Source organism: Poromitra crassiceps (assembly GCF_964638095.1).
Source record: "Poromitra crassiceps genome assembly, chromosome: 3".
Classification (NCBI taxonomy): domain Eukaryota; kingdom Metazoa; phylum Chordata; class Actinopteri; order Beryciformes; family Melamphaidae; genus Poromitra; species Poromitra crassiceps.
This window is the reverse complement of record NC_139625.1, coordinates 93,480,441-93,489,861: the sequence shown is the minus strand read 5'-3', so window position 1 is coordinate 93,489,861 and position 9,421 is coordinate 93,480,441. Positions and strand designations below refer to the sequence as shown.

General features: G+C 41.4%; 1 long non-coding RNA gene across 1 annotated transcript; it reads right to left on the bottom strand.

The window, feature by feature from the left end:
* Positions 1–6,369: 6,369 nt before the first annotated feature.
* On the bottom strand, positions 6,370–9,206 carry LOC310773801. The gene is made up of 3 exons (XR_014552560.1): positions 9,138–9,206; positions 8,892–9,019; positions 6,370–6,870 (listed from the first exon to the last, which is right to left on the bottom strand). It is a non-coding gene; the product is annotated as an uncharacterized lncRNA (long non-coding RNA).
* Between the last annotated feature and the right edge of the window lie 215 nt (positions 9,207–9,421).

Below are 9,421 nucleotides of genomic sequence, written 5' to 3'. Positions count from 1 at the left end.
CCTAAAAATGTTTGTTGCCTGCTAGCTATCAGACAGCATAGAGAGACTTAAATATGTGCTGTATCGGTATCGGATCGAAATCGGTATCGAATCGGGTATCGAAATTTGATCGGAATCGGATCGGTTTTGAGCTAAAATATCGAAATCGGATCGGAATTGAAAAATCTCGATCGCAGCATCTCTAGGTGGTAGAGGACCAATCGATTGGAACAGTATTGAAGCACACAACAGCTATTCACTCAAATGGACTCAATTCATTCATAATCTTATTGGCATTTTGGCATGTACCTTTCCCATAGGAAAAACATAACAAAACAATAGGAAATTCCTGTGTTGCTGATGAATTGGATCGCAGACATGTGGTCCATGTATGACAAAGAACAAGGTTTAGTGCATGTTATTATTACTAAAACAGAAAGTGACAATGTGGTTGCTCTACACACAATGAACCAGGGTTACAAGCTTGACAATGAAGCCCTTGGATAGAGACAATCACCGATACTCTGTTTCAAGATTTAAACAGTCTTCAGGAAAAGTGATCAAAACAAAAATGGCAGCATCAAGGGAGCCAGGCTATTTGTGATCTAAGGCTCACGACTAGATCCTCCTTGTCTTTCTAAGCCAATCACCATTCAAGGGGAATCAGCGTGGTTAAATCAAGAAGTTTGATTATGCAAGTCTACCTAAATTGATGGACAGCCACGCTGCGCCAATCGATAGGTCTCTCTGGAAAGGTAGCAAACCTGAGTGAAATGTCCATCACATTGATTTGTACAGTTTGGCTCTGGGTGGATTCAAGTTCAGAGCTTCACTCAAGGATGCAGGTTGGGTCATTCTCTGCTCACCTCCATGCCGGTGTGTGGGGGGTTCCACAACTCCATGCGGCAGTTGTGGAGTTTTCCAGGGAAGCGTTCTGCCTCAGCAGACAGCATAGATGTGAAGCTGTAATTCCCAGAGTATACTGTAGAGGGCCAGGCTATTTGCCGGTTGGCAGTTTTCAACCCAACACAACAATGGACGGCTTTGCTGCTCCGCTCAGCTGAACTGTCCTGGCCAGATGTTGTCCCAGTTTAAGCTGTAGATGATCGCCTGCATCAGCTGGTTGCTCTTATATTTGTGTCTGACAGCCTGCATGGAAATACAACAAGGCATTAGAGGTCATGTTAAAAACCCATTTAATCTTATTGAGAGCGCACTGTTGGCAAAAAACTCACCAGGAACTCTGTCTCCCCCACATTCACAGTCAGCACATTGTGGGCAATGCACTCCATGATTGGCTTGAGGTGGGACTGGTCGTACGTAGAGTAGTGCCTCTGTGTAGGGGACTGCAACACAAAAGAGGAGAGATCAACTCACTCAACTGAACGCATGTTTACTTGCTACCTTTGACTCCTTTTGTGTCTACACGGCAGGAAGTAAAACAGGTGCAAGTAAAACACTAATGAGGGTTTCCAACTTCCAATCCATTTGGGTGTTCCTGTGCCGTGGCAATAAACGATGTCTTGCTTGCACCTGTTTTACTTCTTGCCTTTAGACACAAAATGGGTGAAATTGATGGGAAGTGAAATAGTCTCATAGACTTCAGTGAACTCACCCATGGCAGGTTTTCAAGCAGCTGCTGGGAGAAGCAGAGGGAGGCAGCAGCTATCTCAGAGGGCAGGTGATGCACCAACTCGTAGTCGAGCAGAGTCACTGAAATAGTTTGCCAGCATGGTGGTCTCTAGGGAAGTCTAGACAGACAGAGGACAATCACTTTGAGAGCCCCCGATGACATAAACACTACATGTACATGAAGACAGGAGACCAAATTCAATTAGCTAATTAGCGCTTGCGCGGCCTTTAACGCTCGCCGCAGCGCAATTTGGAGGCATGGCCAAGTGCTCTGCTATTCTCCATGCAGCGCAAAATGACTGTGCGCTCCGCGCTAAAGCAGGAAATGCCCATCTCTAAAGCAACAATTATTCACAGGTGTGGCCATGTGCCACATGGGCTCACATTAATAAACTAATCACACACACACACACACACACACACACACACACACACACACACACACTTTCTTGCTGCACTACAATGTTACAATGCTGTGAGACGGAGCTAAACACAAAAGATGCAATATTAATAGTTTTTCATGAGATACTCAGTATTTAATACTAATACTAATAATAGAAAAGGAGAAGTAACTGAATAATGACATCAGTATAATCCTAATGTTAATTTAAAAGTAAATATTCCTCTAAATATGGATAAAAGTCCAAAAAACATAAAATTTTCTTCGACGCTGCCGAGATTCCATTCCTTACAGCACCCCCTACTTAATAATAGTTCCAGCGCGGCTGCGAAAATGTGGTGGCGCATTGTGTCAAGTGTACTGGCTCGGGGAACGGTCCGGCCCCCGGTCCCTTAGGTTTCTGACAATGTGGCCCCCTGAACAATTTAGTTGAATAGCCCTGCTGTAATTTATAGATTCATTATGCTATAACTTATTTGTACTGATACGTATGCATATATTAACCCAGTGGCACTCATATTCTGGTTTATTTCAAGAAAAACATTTTGGCTAGTTGAAATTAATTGGCTCGTAACTTTAAAATTTAGCAGCCATATTGGCTGGTGATAAAAACAAAGTTTAATCTCAAACCCTGCAGGGAGAGCAGGTGGTGACATAGGAGTGAGTGAGAAAAGGAGCAAATATATGATTGTTAAGACTGAATACTGACATCACAACCGTCTAATCCTAATGTTAATTTAAAATGAGATATTCCTATATGAATCTGGCTTCAAACGACCAAAATCTTTATATGATGATAATAATAATAATCAATGATGGTGGTTCACAGACGTGTGTGTGTGTGTGTGTGTGTGTGTGTGTGTGTGTTCAGATGCGTTCCGGTGCCTATGGTCAGAGCTGCATGCAGGCCCGATTTTAGCCTGCTACATTAGGGTGGGCTGGTAGAGGGGCAACTTTGGCGGTAGGTGGCCAGAGAGGTTGTCGGTTCGGGGATGGGAATTAAGTTGCATTATATTCTAATTTATAAAGAATGATTTGAAGCAGGGTGTAGAAGCCATTTCCAGAGTTAAGTGTAATTGGGGACACTAAATTGTTCCAGTAGGTGTCACCATTCTGTTTTGGGTCACCAAACTGTAAGTAGGAACTTTCACTCAGGTGGCCAATGTTTACAAGACTAGAATTATCAAAACTATTCCCAAACTAACTATATGTAGGCTACAAACTAACTATTTACAAAACTATTGCCTATATTTCCAAGACTTTTAGTCTTATTCAAACTCAAAATGAAAAGTGACAAAGAAAACAACTTTGAAAGCAGATTGACTTACCCTAAAAATAAAAATAAATCCTCAATCAACTCCATAACATTTATTTTCATTGGATGAGCTTATTTCTCAAATCAAATTAAAGACTTATCCAGTGAGACAACAAACTATACTTGCCATTTAGCCTTCAAAACTATTATATTTACAAGACTTGTAGTCCTATTCAAAGTCGGAGCAGTGCTTGTGGACGGTACAGGAGCTCTTAACGTTATCCGGAGCCTCTGCTGATGTGCTGGCAGCAGCATCACTAGAGACAGAAGCAGCACGGGGCTTTGGTATAACAAACCGATACATCATGAACACACAGCAGCTGAAAGAGTGTTGTAAGTCGCTTTGGATGAAGTAAATTAATGTAATGTACGTCAAGCTATGAGCTTTCGCTAGCAGCACAGCATTCACGAACTGAGAGAAAGATAATTTCTAACTTCCTAGAAAAGTCACCATGGTGTGTGTGGAAGAATAATAATCGCCGATTGGTTCTCTACTGCTGGGGGGCGTGTCTGCTGACAGACACATCATTTCTCCACAGTTGAGTCTGGGCAGCGGAGGGCGACAGTCGAGTCTGTCTCAGAGCTCTGTGTTTCTCAATACATGAGTCGAGAGGACTCTGGAGGCGGGCTGAAGCTCACACTCTTAAAAATGATGGGTTAAAAACAACCCAATCTGGGTATTTTTTTACCCAACTGAAGGATCAATATTGGACCAACCCAGCGCTAGTTAATGTGACCCTTCAAAATGGGTTGCTCATTTAACCCAGCAAAATGGGTTAAAAACTCTACACAATGCTGGATCAAATTAATTACAATGCTGGGTTAATTCTACCGGATGAATCGCTTAAATATTTTACCCAACTGCTGGATCAAATGAACTACAATGCAGGGTTAATTTTACCACATTAATTGGTTAAATACTCTACCCAAATGCTGGATCAAATTAACTACAATGTCAGATTAATTCTACCACAGACATTGGTTAAATGTTCTACCCAAATGCTGGATCAAATTAACTACAATGTCAGATTAATTCTACCACAGACATTGGTTAAATGTTCTACCCAAATGCTGGATTAAATATACTACAATGCTGGATTAAATTTACAACATAAATTGGTTGAATATTCTATCCAAATGCTGGTTTATCTTAACACTTTCAGTGCCACGGCCCTTGGGCAAAAGGTTGCTTGCTGTGCCACATAGGCCGCAATGCATTTTAAAACAGTCATATAATTTTTTTAATAATTACTATGTAAACACTGAACACGCACAAATAACGATGAGACTCTCTTCTATCACCTGCAAAAAAAAGTTTATTGATCCCATTTTCCGTTCTTTAGTTATGAGCCGGAGAAGATAGCTTGGTTGAACGAAAAACATACCTTTTTTTCTACGAGCTGAGATAATGAGCCTTTTGTGAAATTAAACATTTCAAGCACATCTCTGACTCTGAAGCGAATTTTCTGATGTCTGGGTCTGTCTGGGTGAAGTGTATGCTGCTCTGCTGCTCTCCGTGCTCCCCCCCCCCCCCCCCCCCCTCAACTGCACACGCCTCCTGGGTGTGTCTTATGTGTCTGGTGGCTCTCAGTCTCTGCTGAGTTTGCTGCGCACACACAGTGAATGGTGCGCGACATTCAGCTTTTTGGTTCCGCGTGTGTTTGTCACGGGCTGGCATGCTTCCAGTTCGGAATAATAATGCTGATTATGTGAATGTGCTGTTGCAGCGTACATGGAAGTGCTCAGTTGTGACAGCGGATGCTGCTGCTGGGGGCACAGCTGGCGTTGTGCTCGTTTATGGAGGCACGTCGATGCATACGGACGGATGCGATGCGATTTCCTCATTTTGCCCAGTGACTATTTCTGTGTGTTTGGCTCCTTTTTCTCTGATCAGGAGAGTGCTGTCGCCACCTAATGGGTTTGTAAAATAGGTTATCGACCTCCAATAGCTACAATATTGTTAGAGGCGACGTAAGAAGCTTAGATCGACACCCCCCCGTCAAAAAAACAATTTGGAGTTATGACGCCATTTGGCGTCGCTGGCACTGTACGGTAAATTTCTAATGACGCCATATGGCGTCGCTGGCACTGAACGTGTTAACTGCAATGCTGGGTAAAATAAAAATACATTATGCAATAAACACTTTTAAACAATGTTGGAATCTGAGAAAAATATTTATTTTAGAAACATAACTCATTTCACATTAACATTAACAGTTTCATTAACACTTAATACTTTGCCCATAGCCACTGGCAAGCAGGCGACAGAAAATAAAAAATAAAATAAAACAAGAAAGGGTTCTTTTAAAATACAAACAGTCCCTCAGCCACATTCATTATTCAGGGCTTGACATTACTTGCCCCATCGGACAAGTTAAGTCTCAAACAAACTTTACTTTGGTGGGCCGCCCAGGTATATTTACGGCCACCCAAGTATATTATGTGGGGACCCATATTATCCATTTTTATTCTGCTTTGTGAAAGATGATGACAAATGTATCAGTAGAACTGAGTGAATTGTCCATTTGATAAGTTAATTTACATTTTTAATGACAAGACCAATGCCTAAAAAAGTTAATGTCAAGCCCTGATATATAAAAGATGGCTGCCACACAAAAACCACACAAACAAGCCAACAACCACTGGCTTTGACATCAATAATGAAGACACCTTACTCTGTCATTGGGAGCACACACTGAACAATAAAACGTTTTCCCCCTTTCTAATAATGAATCCTATCCGTTTCAACTCTCAACAACATCCAGATCTCTACAAAACAGTTGCGACAGTAACAGCTAGCTAGTAGCTACATGACAAGGAGAGACTCCCCTGGTCTCTGATGAACACAAACTAAATAGAACATATTTGTGCAGAGTTTAAAGTGCCACTGTGTAAATTGTAAATTGTAAAAAAGTGCAATTAAAGGTTTAGAGATCAATATGAGAATTTATTCATGCTTCATATGTGCCAAAAAAAAAAGTCAATCAGCCTGTAAATATTTTTCCAAATTATGCTGGAAGAATCCACCATTTTAGCCCTTTGCCTCAACACCTAACTTGCAGTAGACTCCCTGTTTGAGCATATGGTGTAAATATGAACTACATTTTGCATCATGAAAAATACTAAAACACGAACAATGCCCATGTAAAAGTCAAGAACAGTTTGCTTTAACCAGAGATACATAGAACTACTCTGAGCCAATGGGCAGCAGAAGAAAAAGGACTACTAGCCTCTACTTGCAAGCAAGTATTGAGGAACGGAGAAATTTGACCTGTGTAGACTCCCTTCCTCCCATTTCATAGACCACTGTCTGGAGGAATTCCCATGTGTGCGCACACTGCTTTGGGTACTCGATGTCAAAGATATAAAATACCTTGAAGCACACATCAACCGCCTGAAGCAGTGTGCTTTGCTCCAAAGCCTGTCCCTCGAGAATGACGAACGCCTGAGAGGAGCGGTGGTTGTCATTTCCCAGTGACAGGACGTAGGGGTACGGTCTCGACGACTTAGCCTGATGGAGGTACTCCACCATGTTTGTTCCAGCCTAAGAAATAAAGAAAGAAAGCAAGACAGAAAGACAAATCAAACAAAGTAAAAGATTATGTTGCAAAGCAAAGAGTAAGCAGGATAGAATACCAAGTTGAGGTGTAATAACAATATCGATACTGAATAAACAAGCACACATTCGCAATAGCTGTGACCACATATGCAATTTTCCAAAACTAGGCATCTCTATCAGTGTGTGTGGCACAATGCCTCCGACATCACTGATGTCACAATTTATGACATCACTGATGACATCAGTGGTTTGACATCACTAATGATGTCATCAGTGGGACTGATGTCATTGGTGGTTTATGACATCACTGATGATGTCATTAGTGGGACAGACAGAAGAGCCCCAGCTCCCATTTATATACTGATGATGATAGATAGATGCAGGATGGCAGGTGCAGGCCACCCTGCATTTTGAAACCCCCATCCCCCACCCCCCTTTTAGCCAATTGGCATGAACACAACACACCTTCACACACTTTACCTCCATGACACATTTCAGCCCTGTGCCCCTGCCATCCTATCCTGCTTTTCGAAAATTGCCCACCCCCCATGTGCCCTTCACACACACTTGACCTCCATGCCAAATTCCAGCCTCTAGGGTGAAAACTGTACCCGCTAAAGGGTGGTGAACTTTTTGTGGACCGAGCAACTGACTGACTTCTAGAGCTGCTGGTCACAGCTAAAAAGGAAGCAGCCAAGTAAAATCCTGTTAAAGAATTGTCTGTTAAAATCAGGCAACATTTTGCTTTCCCTATTTCATAAGGCTAAAATGTGCATGCTGCTGACAAAAACAACAATACTGTGCCATTCAGCACTATAAACAGACTTAAATGGCCAACATATTTGGAACACCAGTATAAAAGAGCAGTCACATGTTTAAAAAACATACAGCCCCTGTTCTGAATCTGATTACACTGTTTTGTGACTGTCAATTCATGCACAGCTTTTACATTATAGCTCGAAGGAGCAAGGTGTAATACACACAGTGCAATGTGACCAGATCTGCCTCACCACATCTGGAAGTGTCTGGCTCGACATGATCGCACAATTTGAACAGCCAACTCATATTTGTGAGGAAGCATCGCCATCTCCCCACAATTTGGAAAATGTCAATAGATCAATTATTTTTTACATCGGGTGTCATTGGTCCTACTTAAAGGGATAGTTTGGATTTCTTAACATGTTGTTGTATGAGGTACAAGTTTGTAGAAATGGAGAGCTATCTGCTGAGTGAACAGGGTCATGGCAAAAACCTTTTTTTTTATTATTAATAATAATAATGATAATAACAAAACAAAAAAATGCTTCCATACTGCTCACCTCCAAGTCTCTGCAAGCCCTGAGATGCCAAGTTGACTTGAAAATACATCATTTTACACCTTGTTTTGAGCTCTGTAACCCAGGTGCTCAAGTGATAAGGAGAGCAGCTACTATAGCCCTCTACAATGCCAATTTCAGCTAAAACTGCGTGTAAATGATGTCTTTTCAAGTCAACTTGGCATCTCAGGGCTTTGGAGACTTGGATTACGCTAACTGAGCAGTATGGAAGCATTTTGTTTGTTTTGTTTTGTTTGACCTCTTTGCTCATGACCCTGTTCACACTCAGCAGACAGCTCTTACTTGCCTGACGTGGCCTGTCTTCCAACTGGGACCGCACAGGCTGCATTAGTACACTGACTGTATGCAAGTACCTCATACAACCCAACATCAAAAAATCAGAACTATCCATTTAAAAAGGCAAGATGACTAAGATCTGAGATAAAACAAACATGTAAATGCAAAGAAAATTATTAAATATCACCTGATTGACTTTTGGACTATTCATCTCACCAGGTGTGAATTTCACAATGCCCGTTTTTATTATGGTTAATATTATGGATCAAATTTTGTGATTACCAGTTCATGTTCAGAAATACATCTATTTACTGAATTATTCTGGAGCCCGGGAATGACATGCACATTCTTAAAATGAATAACATTTCCCTTTAAATATGCAGAAGGACTTACAGGCTTATGGTCAATGAAGGCCAACTTGGAGTCCTCAATGGTGTGCCGGTACACTTTTCGGCCAACTCTGTAAACAGTTGGTGGAAGCATTGTGGGTAGCTGTCTCAGGGCAAGTTCCCCCTTGGCATCTGTAGGAAAACAATTGTATATGTTGGCATATCTGTGATTTGGTCATTTAGTAGCCAAATATAATAAAACCTATGCTAATATTGACATTTGCAAACTCTGCTGGACAACAACAATTACCCAGTGTTAATCCGTCTAAAGGAAATGTGAGTTTCCCTTCCCGTCTCGCCAGGTGCAGGATCTTCTGTGCATATACAGGCAGCCAGGTTTCAAAAAGTTTTGGTGCAGCCTCTCCATGCAAAGCCAGAAAGTCCTGTGCAATCTAAAGAATGGAAAACAAGTTTTAAAACACAAATTCCATATGGCAGTTGCCATACTAACAAAAGATGTTATAAATAATGCATGCTCATTATATGTAAAATTATATTCCAATAAACATACCATGCCTGGAGTGGTTAGATGTG